Raw genomic sequence first — 26,242 nt, 5'->3', positions numbered from 1 at the left:
GTCTTAGTTGATAGTTCCATGGGAATGTCAACTCAATGCAATGGCAGCTGTGAAAAAAGGCAAACTCTATGCTGTGGGATCATTAGGAAAGGAATTGAGAATAAAACTGCAAAGATTGTCAAGTGCCCTTATATAAAGCCATGGTGTGACCGCGACTTGGGAGTACTTGTGGGTCCAGTCTCTTGAGTAAAAGCGCAGATCTCAAAAAAAAGGATATTGAGGAGATAGAAAAAGTGCAGAGAAGGGCCTTACAAGGATGATTGAGGGACTGGAGCACCCTCTCCCTATGAGGGAGAGGCTGCAGCGTTTGGGACTCCTTTTTTTTAGTTTGGAGAGGGAGACGGCTGAGGGGGGGGGATATGGATTGGGAAGTCTACAAAATTATGCATGGGGTAGAAAATGCTGACAGAGAGAAATCTTTTTCTCTCTTTTGCTCACAATGCCACCTAGGAACCAGGGGCATTCCATTTGAAAATGCTGGGGAAGAATTAGGACTAATAGAAAGGGAAACACTTCCCTTTCACGCAACGTGTGATTGAGTAGTTTGGAATATGTGCTGCCACAGGGAGGTGGTGATGGCCACTAACCTGGATAGCTTTAAAAAGGGGCTTTGGACAGATTTATGGAGGAGAAGCTCCATTTTATGGCTACCAATCTTGATCCTCTTTGATTTTGAGATTGCAAATGCCTTTAACAGACCACAGGGTGCTTTCGGGAGCAAACAGCCTAGAAGGCCATTGCTTTCACCTCCTGCATGTGAGCTCCCAAAGGCACCTGGTGGGCCACTGCGAGTAGCAGAGAGCTGGACTAGATGGACTCTGGTCTGATCCAGCTGGCTTGTTCTTATGTTCTTATGTTCTTATGTTCTTAAGTTCAATTACATGCAATGGTAGATATGTTCAAAGACTAGGCTATCTGATCAGTTCGTCTTAAGGTTTAAGTATTTAAATAAGGAGAGGAGTCAAGATGACATGATTCACCACCTGCCCTCGCAATGTTAGAACCCAACTCTCTGTCAATAAGTGGTGATGGCTTAGTCCAGATGTCCATAGCTGTACTATATCTTCCTTCTTCATTATTGTTCCTAAAATTCTGGTGAACCCCTTCAAAATTGTTGCTGGGTAGTAAATAAATGAATGTTTCCTATAAGTATTGCCAGCATATTGTGTTCTCATATTCTGCTGAAGCATGCATTCAACAATAAAAAATATCACTACCATCTTGTTTACAGCATATTATCAAGGAGATAATAATATAATGTTTCTGGTTGCTCTATTGCATATCAAGCAAATCTAATAATTATTATAAGCTTCTTCTTGACTATTTTGAGTTTGTCCCACTAATGAATAAAATTTATTTAGAAGTCTTTAAGTTCTGCTGGATCCTGTTTCTTACTACCTGTTTCTGGATAGCATACTGAATAATATAATCACTTTTTTCCCTTTAAAGGTAGGACTGTGTGTTTGAACAGTTTCGAATTTCTTCTGCCTGCTGTTTAAGACTTAAACAAGTCTCCATTTTGAAATGCTGCCTTTCCCTGGTGTAAATCAAAACTGTGATTCTTTTTTTTTGCACATTTTCTGTTTCCTTGCAGTGAAATTTCCCATAAAACATTTTTCATGTTCTTTGTGCCAATAAATCAGTATTACACATGTCATATTATATGTAGAAACACTATATATGCTGTGTGTAAAAGCTATATATCATGCACTCAATACAAAAAGAAAAAAACTGTGAAAATTGAAAAGCAAATTGACCAAAAAAATCCAGAATCGATAAAAGGTTATGAAATAAAGGCATTCATTTGTCCCCAGAAAACATTATCAAACGTGTATCTTAATATTTGCTTACTAAACCACAGAGTTACTGAATGTGGAATGAAATTCATCTCCTCTATTTATTGATAAAAACAATTGTCAATATGTTAGACTTGCCTAACTTGTTCAGTACATAATGTGAGCACATATAGCACTGAACAGAGTCAAAATTAAATGAACTGGAACTACTTTCAAAATCTAACAAAGTGTGGAAAATAACCAGATGCTCGACTCAACCTGTCACAAAGGAATGTTCCTGTCGAGAACAGATATATTAAAGGAAGAAGACAAACCCTTATTCAATGACCAGTATGATAACAAAGCAACCATAGAGGAACTGGGGAAAGGGGGTAGAATACCTTGATTCGAGTTTTAGCAAATTTCCAAAGCTCTTTTGAAATTTTACCAAAATGAGAGTTTCCAGAGCAGAGCTAAATGATTAATTTTCACTTTTGTAACTTGCTTTCGTCTCTACTTCAAATGCTGGTGAGCTCCATAGAAAATGAAACAAAACTAGGAATAAAGAACAATATGATGGTACTATGATCAGAACACAATTTTTCTATTTACACGTTCTCCAAAACTAGATATTAGAAATTCTCAGTTTTCTGAAGTCATTGCTGGTAAGAATGCTCAAACACCCACCAGTTTGGCTCACATCCAGCTGAGTTTTCCATGATCATAAGAACATAAGAGCCATGCTGGATCAGACCAGTGGTCCATCTATTTCCACACCCTTTCTCATGCAGTAGCCAACCAGTTCCTCCAGAGGACCAATAGCAGGGCATAAAGGTCAAGGCCTTCCTCTGGTTTTAGAGGTTGATTGTCCCTGAATGTAGAGGCTCCTTGTAGTCACTGTGGCTAGTAGCCACTATCCTCCATGAATCTGTGTAATCCTTTTAAAGCTGCCTATGCCTGCAGCCATTACTACATCCTCTGTCAGTAAATTCCATATTTTAATCACTTGCTGTGCAAAGAAGTATTTGAATGTCCTCAAGTTCTAGCATTTGGGGAGAAAAAAACTCTTTGTCAACTCTGCCTACCCCATGCGTAATTTTATAAACTTTTATCATGACCCCACCTCGTCATCTCTCTTCTAAACTGAAAAGTCCCGGACTTTTCAGACTTTCCTCAAAGGGATGATGCTCCAACCTCTAGACATCTTAGTTGACCAATTCTGTACTTTGTCTAGCTCTGTAATATCTTCTTAGAGGTGGTGATAGAACTGGACACAATATTCCAAATTGAGTCACACCAGAGATAGGCTCATTCTGCACAGTATAAAGAGTTGCAATCATTATAAATGAACTCATTTTCCCTTTTTATAAATGATGTGTGGAATGAGCCGTACATACACGGGACTTTATAATACTGGCTGTGCTATTTTCAATCCCTTTCCTAATAATCCCCAACACAGAGTTTGCCTTTTTCACTGCTGCAGCACATTGGGTTGACACTTTGATTGAGCTATTTTCCCAACCCCTGTCTTGCCCACATGGCCCTCATTCCCAAGTACAATTAGGCTTTTGTCAGTCTTATTCTGAGTGTTTACACAATCATCCCTTTGGAGTGGCTTGTCCCAAACTGGAGGTTTGCCAGCTCTTGTTGGCTTTTGTACTTTTTTTCTAAGTGCAATGAGACCAGGTTACTGTTCTATGTGAGCATTAGAGTCTATAGTCTGATGGTTTGCCAGTACAACAGCTGACATATCCACCCAAGTAATTTATTTTCTGGCTGTGATTAGGACATACAACTATTACACAGTGACAGATCTCTGCACAGAGATTTTAGTATCTCATATCATGGGTTTCTATCTTTTGAAATATAAAGTTCACTGTGCGTGGTCAAGGACATACGTTTAAAGAGCAATTCACAACAAAGTAAAAATTTGCTGTTGCATCATTTGCTCGATTCTATTCTTGCCTAGCATTTTGCCCCTTGAATCTCTTTGAAGAAGAAACTCTTGCTCTTTCAGAAGTTTGCTCCTTCTGACAGTCTTTTTATCTACCCTCATAATTATTCCTTTCACAGTACATCCTGTTTCATTTTTGTCTTCCTTAGATAATCTTAGTTTTGTTCTTTTCTTCAACTTAATTCAATTTCACTTGTCCATTTGCCTGCATACCTGATCTTGGCTTAGTCCCTTATCTTATCCTTGTGAACCTCTGATCATTTCAGTGAAGTTAGTTTTGAGATACCAGCCTTATTGGGCTCTGTGTGCTTTTCTTTGTGGTACATTCTGTCCTTTGAAGCATGAGTTCTTAAAGAAATACAGAACATGCTTTCAATTTCTGGACAGCTGAGCACATGCAATAGTATCTTGTTAGCTGAACCCCATGATATTTGAGTCTATTCCTTCATTACTATTCTCTCTGACTTTTAAGGGCTACTAAGTGACCTCATGCCTCTGAGCAGTCACAACAATCCAAAAAAAATGTACTAAGGCATTCTAAAGGACTTACAACCTCTCATGGACTGTTCCACTGCTTCTTAGAATAGCAAATCATATAACTAGTACCACATAACAAATTAATTAATATTCCACTGAATGTGCATTTTGGTTTCCTTCCAGATGAAGAAGGAATGGATTTGAAAACACACCAGAAGAAGGAAGGGATATGAAAGCACACAGAAGCTTTGGTAAGTCTATAAACTGTTGAGCAATTTTCTATATTCTTGGCTATCAGTTTTATTCTGATGAAATTTTTAAGAGCTAGACCAGAAAAATAACCTCAGCATAGATCTGATATTCAATGACGAATATAGACAATCAGTTTACTGAATGAAAAACAATGTGGGAAGTCTTCGTGCCAATTGGGGGGGGGGGGAATCATAGAACAAGAGAATGTATGGTTCAAAACATTTACACTATGATTGTTTCTGTTTGGATACTTTGGCTTCCTTACTGAAGCACTGTTTTGGGGATTATCCCTTTTGTTAGGGGCCTCCATAAGATGCCTGGGGGTGGTAGCAAGCATGTATACCACATGCCCAGGTGGGGGCTATGGGTGGCTCGCAACCCCTGGCAGCAAGGGGAGTTCATCCAGAGGCCAGAGCCCAAATGGCTCCCACTATCTTGCTGCTCTGGTTGTTGGTTTTTCCCCCATTATCAGGCTGGGGGAAGGTTATTACTGGGGGACCACCGACATGCTGCCCAGTAGACACTAGGGAACAGCAGACATGCTGCCCAGTGCCGGATCTGTCCCCTATGCTGCTCCTCTGCTTCCTTTAGCCAGCATACCAATTAACAGGTTGTGGCCAAAATGTATTCCACACAAGGTGGTTGTCTGTGTTGTCTTTCCACACCCTCAAGCTCATTCTCCCCTCCTCAGGCAGCAAATAAATGTCCATTAATGAGATTCCCATTAAGCTGCCAAATATGAAAGACAGGAGAGGAGTGTCTGGCAAGAGAGATAATACTAGAAGGCTTTGCTAATCCTGAACTCTTTCCTCTCCCCCCAGCCCTACCAATTCCTCCAGGTTAGTTCTACTGATAGGCAGGGCAAAGCTGCTCATTTCAGGTGGAGCATTGGGATATTATTAAAGGATATAATATTGTCCATAATTTCACTTAACACTTTATTTTTATGACTGTGGCAGGCACAAATAGGATTTTCTACATCCCCTCAAGGAGTTATGGTCTCTCACTGCTCCATCCCTTGCTTATCCATGTTTTGAAAGAATAGTCTTTACCCACCCCTCCCCCTGGGAGAATAACAATGAATTTAAATGAAGTAACAAATGCAGCAAACATGCTCAAGAAAAAGCTGTAGCGGTAGCAACTGTGCTTTTCTTACTTCAAACCAATAAAAAAGATGACAGCAACTCTCCTATTTTCTTCCCGATTATATAATCCAAAATAGTTCTTTGGTAGAAAAGATGATGTGCTGAAAAGAAAGGAATCCTTAATTAACATTCAGTTGACTTTACACAGATCATGCAATGATATACAAAACTAAAAAAACCTTGATATTTGCAACTATGTGCTAACATGCAGTGGTGTAACACCCATGGAGCGGGGGGTGGGGGCGCAACGCCCAGGGTGAAGCTGCGGCAGAGGCATGGCCAAGCTGTGGTGGGGGCCTTTCAGAGCGGGAGTGGGCAACACTGCGGCAGGGGTGCAAGGTTGGCGCATGCCCCGGATGCAGTTTCCCCTTGCCCCGCCTCTGCTAATGTGGTTGTGTGAAAGGCTATCATGGATTACATCACATGGATAGTTATGTAGCACCTCTACAGACAATTTATCGTAATATAATCTTTGACAGGCAAGATCTTCTTTCATCAGACATTAGCAGTACAATCCTAATCAAAGTTATAGCCTTCCAAGCCCATTTATTTAGGACAGCATTATAACTTATAACAGTTTTTTTAGGATGTGGATGCACACTTTGTCAATTAGGCATGCTTATCAAGCATATCATTTGAGACCATCTGCCACATTGACTGATTTCTTCAGCTTGTCTTACTCTCCAGTACTGATAAAGTCTGTAAATTGCATTTGCAAACACTACATGTAATTCAAACCCTAGGGTATGACTTATCTAGCATTTTACAAGTTCATGCTTCATACCCTTTATGAAAAGTTATATTATTACTTGATACATAAGTTATAAGTTTTCTCCTTTCAAAGGCTTTGTGCTGTCATTCCCTAAAAAAACAACAGAAATGTCTGTGTTAGGGTAATAAAGATCCCTGTAAAAGCTATGAGATTAATTGTGGCTTAAGCATTGATGGAATAGAGTCAACTTCATAAGATGAATTCAAGATATCTTCATATACTTCATATTGTATGCAAAGGCACTTTTCTGTCTAAGTATTGCCCTAAAACTTGTATCATTAATACTTGAACTTTCCAGCAGGAGAATTTGCACTTTACATTCATTAGCAATGCTTTAACAGACTAATTAGATGACTGCAAATTGATTTTTTTGAAATGAAGTAGCTTTTTGGTTTTTCATCAGTAAGTGTGAAAGCGAAGAGAAAGTTTGAAAAAATGTGTCATATGTTGTGTTCTCTCCATTCTTTATACCCAGTGATTTATTGGGCAATGTGACCACGCCTATCAGCTGAACTTTTTCTGCACACATAGAACTGTGTCTGTAGCATAATGCTATTTTTTTCAACAACAAAATCCAGCCTTGAGAGAAATAAATGCTAATATAAGTACGCCCATTGCTAAAAATGCTAATGAAGCAATCGGCTCAATCATGGTTACACTTCCATTGCAGCATGCTTGAGCAAGCAAACTCAATTCTTTTGGAATTCCTGGTCAGCATTTAGAAGCTAACAAAACTGAATTCAAAAAGCATTCTCTCACCTATTTGTATATTCCCTATTTGTAGAGAAAACCTTTTTTTCCGGAAGGAGAGATGTATAAATGTGTACTCGTTGTACTCGTTGTACTTGGATGCCTCAACAGAGCTGATACTGTGACTTTTAATACTGAAAAGGCTGTTTGAAACTGAAATTTGCTGTTTGTGTTTATGTACCAGGATCATTTGGGCTGGAAAGCTGTATGGATGCTAGTTAACAGTCCCAAGTGAATTTCTATTCAACATTCATTGAGAATACTATATCCTATACAGGAAATAGCAAGCAACAGGCTGAAACTATGAACCTTTGCAATGGAGCTGCAATGAATTATCAGATCGAGGGCTGCCAGGGCTGCGCTTCTGTCTTGATGCCAAGGCTGCACTTCTGTCTTCATCCCTGATGCCTGAGGAGCAAGGCAGCTCTCCTAGGCAATTGCACCAATCGTTGAGGGGCTGCACAAGAGTAGGGGTTCATTCCTTGCTGCCTTTAATAATCCTGCAGCTCGTTCTAGTAAGCAGTTACTGAAGACCCACTTTGTTGACACTGCCTTCCCAAATAAAGGGCATGCAGTCTCTGGTTTAAATGTTCTTCTTGTTTGTTCCTACTTGTTTGTTTGCAAATTGGCAAATTGAGTTGATTAACTTTGTTTAGAATGTAGTTTGTACAGGTGAAAAAGAGGCAGTGGCCACATGGCTGACACACACTTAAAATTAACACTCAAATCCTAAAAAAGATTATTTGGAAGCAAGTTCCATTAATATCAGCAGGAATTACTTCCAAATAAATATGTGTTAGATGACTGTAAATATAATGTCCAACTGTTTCAGACATGAGATCTACCTGCCTGTAGAGATCATTGCTAGATACCTTTTATTTATTCATTTGTTTCCTTTACAGTCTGTGTTAGGCCTCAAATTTCCAAATAAATGGTGATGCTAGTGATGCAGACCACAGTGGGATCAGATGCTTCCACAGTTATTTAGCAAGCAGTGTAAGAATAGAATCAGGCTTATAGCTTTCTAAGACAAAGCCAGTTCATAAGGTCAATTTGCCAACTAACGAAGATTTAAAAATAAGGCACAGTTGTCCAGAAAAGTAATGTTTATAACAGGTCTTAAGAAGTACAGTGCTACAGATGTAGTGAGTGCCACATTTAAAGTCGAGGTGAAACCTTCTGTCAGATAAGATGGGCCCCAAGAAGGCAACTGAAGTGACTGTAGAAGTGTACTTCTGAGAGGCATAATGGCCTCCAAGACAAATATTATCTCTGGATACCAGTTCTGCAGGCCTTCAATGTGATCAGGGGCAATGGAAATGAGTTCCCCTAATCTCCTCTTTATAGTTAGTGATTACAAGAAATCTTAAAGCAATATTAATAAGAGCAATAACAAGAAATCTTAAACCATTGCCAGTGCAACAGAGGCATTTATGGTGCTGGATATACAAACCATAAGCTTTTTTACATGGTCAGTTATCTTAAGATAACAACCCCTCAATTTATTTAAGTTCCAGATTTGTTTACATGTTCATAAGATTACATAAAGTCCATGAACATGGCATGTCAATAATTTGCAAACAATAAAAAGAGCCTAAATTTTAATGGTCCATTGATTTGACTGTGTTGTAAATAAATATTTGCAAAAGTAATCGATATTCAACATCACCTCAGCTCTGTAGAGTTCACAAAAAAGTCTTGAAATAGATTCAAAGTAATAAATTCAGAGATGTGATGAAAATATTTTGTTTCAATTAACCACCTCCCAAATAATCTTGGTAATCTTAATACTGCAAAGTACACCCCAGTTGCAGGGAAACAAAACTGTGGGAGAAACCAAAACCATTAACAATTTATTAACCTGATTAATCAAAGTAAATGAAACAGAAGCAAGAACAGAAATAGAAAAAAAACTTTATTTGCAAAGTTTTACTAAGCCACAAATATATTGAATACATGTCAAGATCCTCCAAAGTCAGTTCAATAGTTGGAAGACTTTACAGATTGATGCTGCCTGTGGTGTAACATATAACAAAGGCAGCTTCCCACCTGCAAATTACATTCATTTCTTCAGGCGTCAGCATCTCTTTGAAAGGTGATGTGATTTGTTAACTTATATCATGAAAAGTCTTTGTAAGCCATAAGACCTCGATGCAGAATTAACTAAATTGTTTTTTTTTCAGTGAAATGGTAAGGAAGGTAAAGAAAGAGACACTGTAGGAAAAGATTAATACATACTACCGGAAAAGGAGGATAATAAAATGAAATTCTCTGAGGAATACGAACCATTTAACACCCACGATTTTAGATGGTCACCTTCTTAAAATGTTTCTAAAAACAGAAAGTTTATGAAGATAATTTTATTAACACTAACCAAAGGTGCATGCTTATTTGTTGTTTCTCTAGCAGTGGGAAAAGAGGATGGATCTTATTAGCCTCAGCCTGGTTCCAAGAACAATGGTGGAAAATCTTCATAGCTCTGGTATCCTTTAGGTATTGGGCATCCTATGTCAGGTCAGGGAGCTGATTCAAGTCAGTAGTCATTAAAATTACTGGTTTCCTTCTGATGATGTCATTTTATGTACTCATTCTATTACCTAAGGCCCGCTTTCACCCGCGACGGGCGGCGTATGAAACGACTGGTCGGCGCTTCTGGGACCCGTCTTGCCACACGGGGCCGGTCCCGGGAATGAGGCGGGCAGCCGCCGCCGCGAGAGTGCCGTGGGTGCTTGCATCTTATGACCCGGCTTGTCCCCGGGCCTCGGGCGAAGTCGCCGAGGCCTGGGGACATGCCCCCTGGTCTCTTGGCGCTTCTGCTACTTTCGAAAGCAGCACAGGGCGAAGGCGGGTCCCAGGATGGCCTCGGCGACGCTAGCTGGAGGCCCGGGACTAAGGTGTGAGAATGCCAGTGATGGGGAGGCGACATGAAGCGCTGCTGGCCGCTCATTGGCAGTGGGAGCTTACGTCAAGCCTGCTTTCCCAGAAAGCAGAGCATCAATTGGGAAGCGCCTGGGGAAACGCCAGCTTCAGTCAAGGGAGGGCGCGAGGGCTGCTCAAGGCGCTAGTCATGCCCGAAGTAATGGTATGGCCTGGAGACGGTGTTTCTACTGGCCTCCAGGCCGCTTTGGCATGATCTGGCTCCGCAAGGAAACGGCCTTTATTAAGCATCTGTGATATATAACACAGGGAGGGAAGGTGGCATGCCATAGCCTGATCTCATCAAATATTGAAAGCTAAGCAAGATTGGTACTTAGATGGGAGACCAACAAGAGAAAGGTGGTGGCGACTCCAGATCGGCTGACTCATGCAGAGTTGGCAGTGACTCTGATCACATATTGCTACACACATAATGAATACTCCATAGTGGTCTGCCACGCGTGGCTGTGGCTTATTGTTGGTGAAATGGGAAAGGAAGCCAAGTAGCAGCAAATCAATTGTAGAGGAGCCAGCAGTATATGCTCATGCCATCCGCAGCCTGATACTGTGCGATGTCAGGTGATGTGTGTGTGCCCACATTCCTTGGGGGGGGGGGATGGGAAGGCACCCCTCCCACACATTTAGGCTATTGGTCATTGATCGCTTTACCTGGGGAGTAAGTTTATTGGTGGCAATGGGTGTCGCTTCTGAGGAAACCCTCTGAGGCGGCTAATTTAGCCATCTTAGAAGTATAAGTTTTCCTGGTGGCTGTAATTGAGCTTACTCCTGAGTAATGCGTGCCTGGTTTTCTTAACTGTAAACTGCGAGTATCTAGGGGAATCTAGGTGCCTGGCCCCTCCCTCCCTGGCCCCTTGCATGCCACCCCTCACTCTCTTTCCCCCCCCGCTTCCCTTCCCTTGCATGCCACCTCCCCTCCCTCCCTTCCCTTTCCCTCCAGCTAGGGTGGGTGGATCATATCAAAGTGCTGGGCCCCTACCTCCCCTCCTTTGCATGCCACCCCTCACTCTTCCCTCCCCTCACTTCCCTCTTCCCCTTGCATGCCACCTCCCCTCCCTCCCTTCCCTTTCCCCTCTGCTAGAAGTGGGTGGGTCCTATCAAGATGTTGGGCCCCTGCCTCCCTTCCCGCCCATGCCACCCCTCACTGTCTCCCTCTCACCCGCTTCTCTTCCCTTACGCATGCCTCCCCCACCATCCTTTCCTCTCCCTCCCTCTCTCCCTTGCATGCCACCCAGTGGGTGGGATCCAAAATTTTAGTAACAGATTCCCATGGGTGATGGGATTCAAACTGTGGCGTGAGCCAATGGGGCTGGAAGCGGGCAGCCTTTGATGGGGGGCGGGCTGGACATTCCAGGGCGGGCATTCCTGGGCTGGGCTGTGGCAAGGGACACAGCTGCCATGCCTCGGGATCCCTTAGGTGGGAAACAAATGCATGCAGGCATGAGGGCTGCTCACGCACACCGTGCACCTCCTGCTAGACTGCTTCAAGTTCTGCATGCTGCTACTTCTGAGGAGGAGGGGGCATAACTAAGGCAAAAAATCACGCGGGCAAAATCACTTCCAATTAGTAACCCTCTCTCGCACACACAAATAATTAGTAACTCACTGGAACTCCGTGAGAACCTGCTGGATCCCATCTCTTGATGCCACCCCTCCCTCTCAGTGGCAGTGGAGGTTAGTGAGCTCGTGGTATCTACTCTTGAGGAACTGGTTTGATTCTCCGTTCTACCGCCCTGAGCTGTGGGAGGCTTTCTATCTTGGGGAATCTTAGATTAGCCTGTACATTCCTACACATGCCAGTTGGGTGACCTTGGCTAGTCTCAGCTTCTCGAGCTCTCTTAGCTCTAATTCCACTCCTTACAGGGTGTTTGTTGTGAGGGGGGAAGGGCAAGGGAGATTGTGTCTCTTTGAGTCTCCCTGCAGGAAAGAAAGGGGGATATAAATCCAAACCTCCTCTTCTCCTCCTCTTCCTCCTCTTTCCTCCTCTTCCTCCTCCCTCCTCCTTCTTCTTCTTCTTCTTCTTCTTCTTCTTCTTCTTCTTCTCTTCTTCTTCTTCTTCTTCTTCTTCTTCTTCTCCCCTTCCCTTCCCTCTCCTCCCTCATGTGTGTGTGTGTGTGTGTGTTTCCACTTCCACCTGAAAGTGACTGCCTATGTAATTGTTTCACTGCTCATATCTGGGGTCAGTCTGAGGAATATTCTAAGGCAGCACTAACATTCTAAAAAAAGTGACAGTTATACTACACAGGCAGCTGCATGGTCCCTTCACTCATAGAGCCAGGAAAAAAAAAAGCGCTTTTACCTGGGGCTTGTGGGTGTGAAATTTCTGCAGGTATGTGAACATCTAAGAACACTCTCGCCTTGACTGACTATAGTGGCTGGGAGATTTTCAGAGGAATTACCCAGCAGTTACTGAGGTACCCTGTCATCAACACATACACGGTTAGCTTTTTATATATATAGATAAATCGAATAGAACAACAAAATACAAGTTGTGTGAACACAGGCAGGAGTAGATAATATAGTGTTTAAATGGACAGATATGAACATTCCACGTGAAAGCTAATTTTTCTGCAATGCAAAAAAAACCCAAAGTAAACCTGTGTTTATTGCTTTCCCTTGTCATTACTGCACTTCATAGGAACTGAACTCCAGAGCCCTGGACAGTCAGGTACCCTCAATTGTCTCCAAAACAAGTTTACAATTGTTGCTCTATCACTGGTGAGAATTAGAGACTTCCAGATAAAATTATGGTGTATTTCCTGATCAGCCCCAGCCAGTATGGCCAATTGGCTGCTGGTAGGCTGGGATGGAATCTGTAGTCCATGAACATCTGAGTGCCAGTAGGGTTCTAATTGCCTCTATCAGCTTCTTTCCCCTTTTATTCCTGAAATGTAATTGTCCCTAACAGGATATGTTCAGATTCTGCACCGGATAATACTTTTAAATGTATTTTATGGGATATCAAATATAACAAGCACATTCCCATATTCTTGGTGGAACTAGGGTCCTACTCATAGAGCCATATAACGCTGGTAGCTGATGAGGAAGAAGATAAGGGCTCTGATGAAGGTTGAGGGAGAATTAAAGGAAAATACTTTAGATAGTAATGCCCTTTCTAGATGAAAGCTTGCATTTGTATTAGTAGTCACTCAAAAAAAAAAAAAACCCTGTAGAATGCCAACTGTAAGAAAAACAGGAAGGTTCTTTGCTGCTTATTTTGATACAACAGCAAGTAGTTCTCAGTTCTGTCTACAGCTCTGAAATAAAAACAAAAGCTTCATTTCATTCTGGCTCTCCCAGCAGCTGGCCTATCTGGGGGAGGCCACAATGTAGTCTATGTGAACCCCAAACTTGGAGGCTGAGAAATGCAAAAACAATCATTTTCTGTGAAAATCTTAATCATGCTGAAAAGTGACATTGTCTGCTTGAGACATTTGTTCACCAAAAAAAAAAAATAGGCACATACTTTTCACAGTGACTGGGTTTTCCAAATGGTTAGTTAGCATGTTATTTCAAATGCAATTTCAGATTCCAGCTATTGCTCAATATGCTGTAAAGCTTGGCTTTGGACTATACCACAATAGACTTCCCCATTCATGTACTGAACCAACTATTGCTGTTACAGCCAGTCCTGGCCTACTGGTCATCACTATTCCCCATTCAAGGAGCTATACAGATTGGCATTTGTAATCTCTATTGTATTACTTCCTCTTCATTCTGTAATAATTAGGCACAATCCCACTTTATCATCTGGGAGATCACATCACCATTCTTTCATGTGCATGTATTAAAATTTTGAGAAGCTTCTATATTTGGAACATTGATCAGAAATTTTTACTCTTCAAAAAAACATGGCTATTGGGGTTACCCCTAATAAGATGCTAGCTTCTATCTCAATTAATACATTTGATGGCAACACCATTTTTACCTTATATCTTTTGAAGGAAGATGTCTTAAATGTTTAAAGGAACTGCATTATGAGCTTCAAGGAACTACACTCTAACCACTCCACCTACACACTCTCTCCTTCCACACACATGAAAGCACAATATTTCACTATGTGTTAACTCTCTAACAAACTCTTAATAATACAGTTACAATAATTACATAGTAAAAGGGAAATGAAAAGGTTCTTCTGAAATCTGAAAGGAGATGAAGCATGTATCCATAGGAGACCCCAGGAGAGGGGACTATTGGCTATGTATATTAAAAGCTATGGGAGAGAAGAGATAAGTATAGGTGATGTTTGTTCCAAATGATACAATTAGGAAAGGAGATATGTGGTTAGGGTGTTAGCTGGGGAAGCAGCATGTGCAGGTGTCTGATTTGCACATCTTCCAAGAAATTAACTGAACAATATATGTGAGACAACCATGTACGTATATGATATTTTAATAGATTGGTAATACTTTCGTGGGCAAATGCACTCTGGATGCATGAAAGTCTATTATAGTTAGCACACAGGAGACATACATTACCTTTGCTAAAAACATCCTGGGCTACCCCTTTTTTCCTCCAAAAAAGATATGAATGCATGGGAAACGAGTATATATAGCTGCTAGTGTACATCTGGAGCCTGAACTTCTCCAAGTCAAGGCAGACAGTGTGGAAGTGGCTTGATCAAACCCATTTTGGACAAAACATGTTATTCCTGAAGTCATTTCTAGGATGAGAGCCACTTTCAAGGAGCCAAAGTGTCTGAACTGCAACAAGACAGAAATGACATTGCAGTTTATGCCTGGAACTGAGAGTGTCATCTTACAGTCTCCATAGTGTACAAACAGCCCTTTCAAGCAGATAAGGGCTTGAAGCACTACAACCAGCAGCAGAATGGTTATGGCAGAACTTACTGTGTCTAGCAGTGAATGGCAGCTTTCTGAGGGAATTTTGCAGCATTTGGTGTGGCTGTTGACTAAGGTTCAAGCAGACACAATTTGAGGAGCAGGTATGTTTGCAAAAGGAATAGAACCACTGTGCAAGGAAACACAAGGTTTCTTGTACAGGAAGAGAAGGTACAACAGATTGGATGCCTGCTGCTGAGGTAATTCTCACTCACCAGCACTTGAATATACCACAAACAGGCCTATTCCAAGATGCATGCAGAATAATGCACTTTCAAACTGCTTTCAGTTCTTTGAAGCTAAAAGGAATAGCAAAATTCCACGCAAAACAGTTGTGAAAGTGGTTTGAAAACACATTATTTTGCGTGTGTGGAAGAAGCCACAGACACAAACTACAATCCAACAGAAAATTTGCTAAAACACAAGTACAAGGTAAGGTGCCAAAGACTCTTCTTAGACCTCTGTGTCGCAACAGAGTCTTTGAAAAACTTGATGCCTCAGGATATGCACCCCCTCAAAGATCATGACACAATACACCAACGCAACATCTGCCACAAGGAGTCCCATAGCGATGAGGGAAACAAAAGGCCATGAAAGCAACAAAGCAAATGTAAAGGGATGATTTCTTTTTCAGGGATGAAAACTACAAAATGGATAAGCCACATTATAGGCATTTTTAAAACTGGGGGCAAATGCATATCAATTTCCAAATAATCTAAAATAATCTTTAAAAGATATAGTTAAAGGAGAAATATTAAAGGTTTACCTTCAAATGATCTTACATGATGTTTTTGCGGCAAAAATATTTGGAGAGCTTGATGCAAAAGATACATACTGCCCAGCCTGTTCCTGTGTGAATAGAAGTGGTCTTGAGAAAAGCTGATTATATTGGCCAAATATTGATAATAAAATCCAAAAACTTGTTAAGCACATATACAAAATTCCAGTCAATGTAACTGTGGGAGCTTGCTAATGGAATGACATTCCTAACATTCTTTGGAGCAGGGTAGAGATAGATCTCTGTGGAAAATTATACTACCTGACCATATGTATTCAGACATTCTAATCTGAACGTCTCCCATTTGTTAACTTTGAAATTAGAGATATAAGGATCTGCCATGTTCATTTTAAAAAATATATATACTGATGCTATGAACCTTTTCATTTTGACCATTCCCTGCACTGGTGTCTCAAATTCATTTGCTTCTCTTATGTCATTTTGTGCCATTAAGTGATAAGGATTGATGCAAAATAGATATCACCCTAGCTTAAGCAAAACAATGGTGAAGATAAAAGGGAACGGAAATGTGGGCTCACAATGGAACAGGTCAGTGTAAATGAGGCCCATTTTCCAATTTGAGCACAAATTCACAGTAGGATAGCTTTGCCTTAAAAAATCAGGTTTCCTTCCACTTCTCTCGCTCCAATATTACAAGAGCTGCTGTCTTAGGTTCTATAGGTTTAGGGTTATGCCCCCGACTGAGCAGTGAGACATACAAAACATTGTAATGGATATGCTGACAAAACAGTGTAATTCATGTCCAAACTTGGAAGAAGTACTGAGACTCCAGACAGCAAAATCAAAACAACACTTATTGATGCAAATGGATGGCTGGGCTACTCAAGTGCACTCAAGCAGTCAACATAATATCAATACCAAAATAACAACCAGCACTGAAATGTCCATGTTAATAGCCAACTGCTGTAAGCACTTATGCATACCATGCAATGTATTCCATTCAAGACAGAGAAGGCAAAAATCAAAGAGGGAGAATAAGAGGGGCGGGTCATCAGACAAGTAATCCATCACTCCATCCGTATGTCCAGATCTGTTGAAGACAGGAGTCCAACCATCTACACAGCAACAAACCAAAAGTAATTCCCACCCACCGAAAAAAAAGATCAGTGGGGTCAAAACTATGTTGTACTTCTGAAGCATGGGCCCTTTCCACATTAGGTCTTTACTCTGGGATGGCAAAAAAACGCCGTCCCAGGGAGCTGTCGTTAGGTGCAGCTGTTTCACAGTCAAGGCCACTGGCTTTAGCTGGCGACGGTCGCTTATTTTCCCACCTCGCCTCCCCTGAGTTTAGGTTTTGGAACGGAAGTTATTGATTTATTTATCCCTTCATCAAACTGAACGAATAACCCCGCTACTAACTGTCGTTGTCGCCAGGTCAGATACCTGCCCCAGCACCGGAGTGGTCACGTGAGGGCCAACTGGCCCCAGCTGGCGTAATTGACGGTCGCAGGGACAGTAAGTCGATTGGGCGTCTTCCTTAATGCTACTGGGACCATTCCGCGGTAAACAGTCCTGGGGGTATAAGGATCACCTGACCTGCAGAAAATGCACGTATTTTCGAGAGGAGCAATGACACATTATTTGGAGTGTTGTGCAATGGTAGCTACACATAAGAATAACAAAGCTGGCGCGGAGCTTAGAAGATTTTCAGTTAGGGAATGATGATTCTGACTCCAGTTTTAGAACCAGAAGATTTCATCCAGAACAGAAGATTCTCTTCTCTAAGAGCTTTGAAAGTGCAGATGATGCAAGATGAGCCTACAGGCAGGCCATATGATTGGCTGGAATTGTAGAGAAAGGAGGTCCCGAGCCTGGGAAACATTTCCAAATAATGAGTGGTGGAGAGATATTTTGATAGGAAGGAGTTGTGTTTGAGATACTCTTAGGCCCATTATGCACAGGGAGTTTACCATAATCAGAACGAGCATTCACTTTGCTTAAGCATGTTTGCTGTTATTACTCATTGTCCTATTTCCCCATTCTTCTTGCCCTGTCTGCAGTGGGCATTACCCTTTATCCTGGAGTTCAGTGCATTTCTTGTTGCAGGGCTGAACAGCATCTTGTCCATTGGATTGAATATCATTTGTATAGTCAGGACACTTGTTCCCTAACCGATGATCAATATCCTCCCTACACTCCACCCTCTGGTGGACTCTGGGAGAATGAAATCACCTCATCTTAGTAGTTCAATAGCTATAACAATTCAAATATCTTATGCAGCTGGTATGTTAAACTACGCTACTGAGATTTTAAGGGGAGGCTCTTTTCGCAATGTAGGTGAAGGAGGGCAGAAGGAGATAGAAGGAGGAAGAAGATGGTGCATTGCCACAGCGAGGGGAGGGAAGGGTGGAGGGATGGTTAGGTGGTGGAAGCTGGAAGGGCCGACAGTGGGAAACAGTTCAGCAAAGATGTTCTTACTGGTAAATCACTCATTGCTCTTAAGTGGCAAAGAAAACTAAACTTTCTTTTAAAAGTACATTTGGCACAGAGAAATGGAAAGTGAATGTGGGCTTCGTGGAATATTCCATGGCCACCTGCCCCGGAGCATATATCTTAACTCCAAGCAGGGCGTGAGACGCGGCGATAATCGGCCTCTAAGTTATTTATGGGACAAATTGGAGAGATTCCAATTAGGTATCTTTTTAGTGGCAATAATAGGCCACTACTGGTATACCACGCGTCCCATCCCAACCCACCAACGCCATCATACGCAACCCCGTCCCAAATCACGCCGCCCGCCCGATCGCACTGTTCACTTTTCTCGTGTCCGTAGCGCCCTTCCGAAAAGTACTGAATTGCTCTACGCATCCACCTGCTGACCGAAGCGCCGCGCGGCCATTCAACGCCCATCCCAGAGCGCCATCCCGCTCAATCCCACCGGAGAAACCAGAACAAACGCCATCCCCGCCCCGCACCGTGCCTGCCGCAAGACCGTTCGTTCAACCAGCACCAAACAAAGGCGCGCAAACGCGAAGTCCGTTTATGCAAAATCCCATTGAAATTCATATAGAGTTGTTCATCACTCTGTAAAGGTGACCTTAGCTGGGAGTATTTTCGCACCACACCTTTTTTTTTTTTTTTATGAAATGTACTCTGAATGAGTTATTTCATTTAGGGTGTGTGTTTGCTAAGGAAAAGGCAAGGAGAATAAGATTTTAGGAGTACTGACAAAAGGAAAATTTAAATTTGTACATTTCTGATAGAGTCCAAACAACTTTAACTTTCTCAAGGTTTAGGTTAGAGAATAGAACTGCTTATGCCCTCTACTGCTATTTTATGATGCACAGAGACAGCCTCATAAAGTTTGTTGTTGCTTTGTCATGATTCATCTCTTTTTCCTGAAGTATTTGGCAACCACCAGAGGGTTTGGAGTGAAGCCATCTATGGAATCTGAAGCCTGAACTCCAGCGGTCCACACCCTCAGTGGATACAGAGTTTTTCAAAATGCTCAGATGAGACTTTACTTCTTAAAGGAATACTGTATTGATAGTTTACATGAGTAATTTGTCAACTAATGATCCTGAATCAAATTTTTATCCCACACTTCTCCAAGGAACTTAGAACGGTGTCCATTGTTCTCTGTTCTGTTTTATCTGTGAGGTATGTTAGGCTGAGATAAAGAAACAGGCCAGTAAGCTTTATGGGTGAGCAAAGGTTGGAATCCAGATTTCACTAGTCATAGCATGACCTGTTAACTGCTATACCATCCTGGAGCTCACAACAGCTCACAAGCAAGTTTACCAGGACATTCTTAATTTGAAACAAACCCCTTGAATGGTGCATATCAGTTATGCCAACAGAAGTTAAGTTAATTTAAAATCTATTTGATCTATTATGTATAAAAAGCAAAAATATTGGCCTTGAGTTAAAATTGTAGTCTGCCAAATACTTGGGAATCGCTCGGTAATGACAGTAATAGAAATCCGGCAGTTGGTTCCAAGAATGGTAGCTGAATCTGCTGTCTAGCAGGAATTTGTTTCGGCAACATCTACAGGCTGCCTAATCCAGCCATAAGAGGGTTGGAGTAGTTTTTCCACTGTGTCAATATAGGGCGATGGAGAACGTGGTGACAGCGCTCCTCGAGCAATTACAGCTGATTTCACCGGTCAGTAGATAAGGTGGCACTCTCTATTATATCTAATAGAGAGAAGAACATTGCATCTGGCCAGGGTAACAGCAATATCCCAAGTTAGGACCAGCAGCATCTTCCTAAAGAAGGTTTTTAGGGATGTGGAGGTGTCCGAGGGATATTCACTTAAAATGGTGGGTTGGCGATACATAAATTAACTGGTAGATGTAGATTTTGCAGTTTAATTTCAGCCATTATTTGTCTACTCACTTTTTTGTAACCTGTTAAATATCCATAGTAACTACTCAGAGTGTACCTATAGCTAAACATGATGAAACAAAAGAATCAAAAAGCTCAAAAGCTCAAAAAATATATTATGGACGAGAAAGGGAGCCTGAGTTAGAGGATGACTCTAGTGAAAGAGTTAATAGGATCTTCCAGAGGATGATCATGATCCTCTGAAGATGCCAGCCACAGATGCAGGCGAAACGTCAGGAGAGAATGCTGCTAGAACACGGCCATACAGTCTGTCCATATACAGCAACGGCGGATTCCGGGCTGTGGAAATTAAGGTTACATCACCGACTAATTCATTATCCCAGTACCGTAACTAATGTGTTTCTGAGTGAATATCTGGTACATGTGATATGATAGGCCATTTCTGCACAGGCCAAAAGCTTTCGGTGGGGGGGGGGAGTGCATGGCAGCTGGGGATAGCACAGCAGCGGTGTAGCCCCACAACCTCCAAAGGGGTCCAGGGCAGCATAGAAAAGGCAAAAATGGAGGGAAAGACCTGCTACCCAGCAAACCATTGAAGCAACTGAGTTACAAAATGAAACTTTGCCACCAGCATGGGAGCATTCATGGGCTGAAAGTCTTTTGGCAGTTGACTACACTCGGCTCTGCCTCTGAAAGCAACCCCAGACTGCTTCCACTCCTCCAGGATGAGATCTTGTGCTTGACAAATGTCATCATAGCCCAGATTTCTAGGTTTGCACACTGAAGAGCCACACTGTGTCCACCACCTGCATATTCGGCAATCCCATCAGCGTATTTGCCCTTTACACTGGTAAGGTGGGCACTCATGGTGCATTCCTGATTCCACAATAGATTTGCCCACTATCATCTGGATTGGGCTGTAAATCTCTATGACCAGTCACCATTGGCATGAAGATATTTCCCATGTGATGGTTTGGATCCAATTTATATTTCCACAAAAATTGTAACCTGTGCAGCAGCTCTATGGCAACCCCAAATGCCCTCAAATGTTTGGAGCAGATCAGAAGTGCTAAATAGCAAAGCAAGCTGTGATCAAAAGTGAGAACAGACAAGAAGCAGAGGCATGTAACATATGACATGAATGGCGCTTTCCTTTTCACAAAATGGTGGTACACTTGGAAACAAATTATTTTTTCAGATAAGGCTAGAGACTTAAAACAAATATAATAAGTTTCCCTTTTCCTGAGCTTGGAAGGAAGAAATAGTGATCCAGGTGAGCTAGCAGTGCAAAGGTGAGATGGTGGGAATATTCAGGTCCTGGAAATATTTCTAAGTAAGGAGTGGAAAGGAAGCCTCCGATTAGTAACAGTGTGTGTACGGCACTGATCTGGAATTTGCGGTGTGAAATTCCACAGTCCAAATTAGATCTTTACGGTCTACGAATGTTTTAGTAGGAAATATTAATACAGGTTTTAGTTTTTTCTGAGGTCTGAATGCTAAAGTGGCAAGATGCTTTATACTGTATTTTTTTATAAAGTAATTGCCCTAATTGATGATCTGAGGGCTTGATGAGAGAGAGAGAGCTTGTTTTCTCTCTGTGGCTGCCATTGTGGGTAATGCAACTATGCAGAATTATTCATAATTTTTCTTCTCCTTTGTCAGATCTCAGCTTTTGTACTATAGATGGCATGACATTCATTTTTTGGGTGTCAGGTAAGTGGAAGAGAATAAAAGTTCTCAGCATCAAAATGCAGGAGAAAGAGAAAAGCCAATCAAATGGAGTTTTCATGCTGACAGAAACTAACATTTATAATTCTGATAATCCTCAGAAAATAACAGCCTGTAAAACCAAAATTATCATGCACAGTGTGTAACAGACACAGTGTGTAACAGGCTTATCTCTGTGATACACCTCTGAAGATGCCAGCTACAGATGAAGGTGAAATGTTAGGAACAAGATCTACCAGACCACAGCCACACGGCCTGAAAAACCCATAACAATCATACAGTTTTCTTCAGTGGCAGTAATGGCAGTGGTGAGGGCCAGAGAAGAATGGTGGCAGGGGGTTTTGTTTATTTTCTACCCAAAGCATTCAAAGCAATATGTACTCTAACTGTTTTGCAATGAGTTGATAGAACGCACAGTGGCAGCCAGTAGCATTCTTCTAGTGAAGAGTCTGCAGCAGGGTAGCAGTTCAGCATGTGGGGCCAACCCCTTGAGAAGTGAGTTCATTGATAACTAATTTCATCTCTGCAAACTCAGCCATCATTTGCTGTTTCACTCTGCTAACAGAAACACTTGAAAAGTGACCATTACAAATAACCTTGTACAAGTCATTGTTTTCCCTACCCCAAGAATTAATAAAAAATGATACTAACAAACTATTTGAACAAATAAAAATATTACATTGCACTATTTCATCTAAAGGCTCATTCTTCAGCACAGAAGCATAAACAATAAATAACCATTTGAAAAGGGCAGAAAATAAACAGATAAAATTTTCAATACATAATCTTAGACAACTACACTCCTAAGTTGTGACAAAATGTTTGGAATATATACCATTTTTCTCCTTTTTAACAAAATAACTGTTATAGTATCAGTGTGGAGTCATCTTCAAAAGTCATTTTATCATCCAGTGACAGAGGCATCCTTTTATCATCATGTAAACCAAGGTACTAGGAATTCATTGTTTCTCCACAGTTCAAAAATTTCATTTTACCATAATAAATATGGGTTTTTAACCTGTAATATTTACGTCATTTACAACGTTTAATAACAAAATTAGAAAAGACAAGCAAAGAGAGATTGCAGAATGAAACAAAGTGTTACATTTGCTCAAATGGTTTTTACAGAAAGGTGAGTAGTTTTCATGCATTTGATTTCAGCTTGAGCAAAATAACAACTTGCTTGCTATAAGAGAAAGTTGACAAATAATTTCAGTAGAATTGCAATATTAGTCTGTTGGAACAAAAAAGGAGGGTATTCCCAGAATCAAATGTTGTACAATCTGGTTTGGGTAATGTGAAAAAGATTAGATAGGGAGCTGAAATACCTCAGATAAGATTCAGTAGAAAGGAAGGCAGTATCAAGGAAAGTTCTGTACTTTATAAACTCAAGAAGTGCAAGCTACTGGCAGACTAGTAAAAAGAACCCCTCATAAAAATTTTGTTGCTTCTTGAGAGTGTGCAAGTCTACTTTTTGGTACAGAATTCACTCCAGCAATTCATTTCACTAAATATGCAGTAGGTCAGGGCTTTGAATATCTGGGTGATTTTCTCAGCCTACATGAGTTTGGACTCATAAAGATAGTCTGAAGCAACTGTCAATTCTGTTGCCTTCAGATGGCATTTATGAAATTAGTACACAGTGTCGAGACAGGCCTTGACACATAGCTAGTTTCTAGCTAATTCCTGGACACTTAGAAAACAAGACTCCCGTGAAACAAGCCAAGCTCTGTCAGAAATTTGTAGAAAAGGGCAAAGTTTTGTTTTAAAAAAATTGTTTCCACAGACACAGGTTCAGTCAAGGAGTTTCCAGCACTGGAAATATTGATCCCTTCAGCTGATTGGTAAGACACAGCAGTCATACCAGTTATGTTCTGGAGAGAAAGAAGGAGAAAGACTTGTGAAGCAAAAAAAAGGGTGCAAAGGTATAAAGAAAACTGAAATGAATCCAGTATTGTCCTGTGTTTAAACATGTTAAAAGTTGTTGCCATAACCTTCCTAAGTTACTATCAAATAGAATCATATAATGAAAAAGTTGAAAGACCCAGACACCATCTAGGACTATCTAAAGCATCTCTGACAAATCATCCAACCTCCACTTAAACTAGCCCAAGGAGAGAGAACTCAGAACATCCCTAGGCAACCAATTCCACTACAGAACCACCCTCATCATTAAAATGTTTTTCCTACTATCTGGCAGATATCTCCCCAGACATAATTAAAATATATCATTACAAGTCCTAACCTCTGGTACCAAGTAAAACAGATCCCTAACCTCCTATAAATGACAGCTCTTCAAATACATACAACCCTATCACTCCTCAATCTCCTCTTCTCCACACATTTAATTACCAAAGTTAATAATGATCTATTGTAGTAATTGTACCTCATTTGGTTCTGTAGTCTTGATCAGTTGGTCCAGGACCGTATACCTAATTTCTAATATCAACTCATTTCAAGAATCTCCTTTTGGGAGTAAATGATACGGGTATTTGATTGCAAGTTGCTCCTCGGTGAGCACTAGCTTCTGGGAGTGAAGGGAGTGGGTAAATTCATTTTCCAAAACAATGAAAGAATTCATTTTGGGATATAGCGTGTCTGATTAAGCTCACTGCAAAGTCTGCTAGTAGTACAGTGGAAAGGCTAGTTCAGGCATGCAATATTAGGAAAATTCACAGTTCTGCTCCATGGGAAGTCTCAAGTCAGTTTTCCACCTACTGACAAATGCAATCCACAACTAATGTTTGCATCACTAGAAACTTAATATAAATGATTATTTACTTCCCCAAATAGTTAAACTCATTGATTCAGCGCCCCGCTGTTTATGATATAATTTCCTTTAATAAATGAATGATGAGACTGTTCTAGCTTTAGATTGTACCACTGTCCAGTTAAATCAAAAAGCCTAATATTTCATTTTGTAATGCAAAACCATAATGTTATTAATTTGTTTTTCTTGGATGACTGGAAAATTCTTAATATTAATTTTCTTTCTGGGGGTTGCAAGCAATATTTATTTCAGTTTAGAGGAGTTGGGGAGAGTCCCTTGCAAAAATCCATGGGTAAGGAAAATTTTGAATCCAGGTTTTTGAGGGCCCTTGCTAAAAGCTAATGATAATAAAGCTGACAATGTTTATTCAGATTTTTACTCTTCTTATTTGACTGACATTTCCCCCCTGTTGCCACACCATCTTTTTAAATGGATATTACAACAAAGGTCCGACCAGTGGCATATACCGGCAGGAGAGGAGAGAGTCCTACGTGAGAGGCATTTTACTCATATTTATTACTGAGCTTAGAATTATATCTTTGTATGTGCGATCCAGTTGCAAATGACTTATGGCAACCCAAGCAAAGGGCCTTCAATGCAAGTGATAAGTGGAAGTGATTTGCCATTGTCTTCCTCTATAGCAGTGATTCCCAACCAGGGCTCCATGGTACCCTGGGGTATCATGAGCATGTCCCAGGGGTACCATGACAATGCTACCACCTGCCCGCAATGCTACCGCCTGGATTTTGAAGAGGGGATTGGAAGCCTCATGGGCTCCCTTTAAACAACATTGAAAAACAGCATTGTTTTATTTGCTTAAATTCGGCATGGATTGGGGGGTAGATTTAAAGGGAGTTCTCCTTTAGGCAAACAAACAACGGGGGTAGATTTAAAGGGAGTTCTCCTTTAGGCAAACAAACAACGGGGCTGTCAACGCTGCTTTCCTTCCCCCCCCCCTTGCTTGCCACTCCCCCCACCTACCGGCCAAAAATGGGGAAAAAAAACCCAAAATGCAAAAAAATTCAAAAGAACCTCAAGGGTACCCTGAGATATGAAGAGCGAGGTCAAGGGTACCGCAACAGCGAAAAGGTTGGGAAACACTGCTCTATAGGATCGACCGACCCTGCTTAGTTTCCAAGATTTGACAAGATCAGGTTATATCATACCATTCCATGTCCCAAACGTAGAACTGAAGTTTCACAAAAACATATAACTCATTTTGGCCGTTTTTGCACGGCACAATTATACCTGGTTACAATCAGTATCTTACAATCCGGGTCGATTTTATCCTGGTTTCTCCCTTCACATGGCTGCCCATTTCTGTGAAGGAATTGAGTGAAGATCAGGAGGAAATACGCCAGTTTGTTTCACACAAGCCCAGGTCTTTTGTATTTATACCATAAGCATATCCGTGCATCCACAAATATCCCTGGTGTCCCGCATTCTATTGGCTGTTGCTTGGGGGCAGCAGTGGGGGAAAACAAAGCCCCCCCCCTTTCCAGTTCTGGATAGGGCCCGGTACAGGCCTCAACATGCCAAGCTGCATAAAAAAAACAATGGGGCACAGCATCACATCACATTCCCACTCATAATTTTGTGGAAAACAAGAGACTCCCCCCCCCCATGATATGCCCACTAACATTCAGCCCAAATTAACATTCCCCTAGCTATGTGCTCCAAACAACCAGCACATGTACAGAAAAGAAAACAGGAACATTTGGGGACTCCACTCCTGATTAACCCAGGCGAAATGGCAC

General features: G+C 41.3%; 1 long non-coding RNA gene across 3 annotated transcripts in view; it reads right to left on the bottom strand.

The window, feature by feature from the left end:
• Positions 1–26,242, bottom strand: part of LOC125437388 — a 50,824-nt gene that overhangs the window by 10,190 nt on the left and 14,392 nt on the right. For 2 of the 3 annotated variants that reach the window (XR_007245207.1, XR_007245205.1), the window contains exons 3-4: positions 15,667–15,749; positions 5,615–5,704 (exon numbers count right to left, since the gene is read on the bottom strand). This is a non-coding gene — a long non-coding RNA (uncharacterized LOC125437388). The remainder of the gene's footprint in view (positions 1–5,614; positions 5,705–15,666; positions 15,750–26,242) is intronic. The other variant, XR_007245206.1, reaches the window with a different exon arrangement.

Source organism: Sphaerodactylus townsendi, linkage group LG08, assembly GCF_021028975.2.
Source record: "Sphaerodactylus townsendi isolate TG3544 linkage group LG08, MPM_Stown_v2.3, whole genome shotgun sequence".
Taxonomy (NCBI): Eukaryota; Metazoa; Chordata; class Lepidosauria; order Squamata; family Sphaerodactylidae; genus Sphaerodactylus; species Sphaerodactylus townsendi.
The sequence above is the reverse complement of the archived record's forward strand: the minus strand, read 5'-3'. Positions and strand labels throughout refer to the sequence as shown.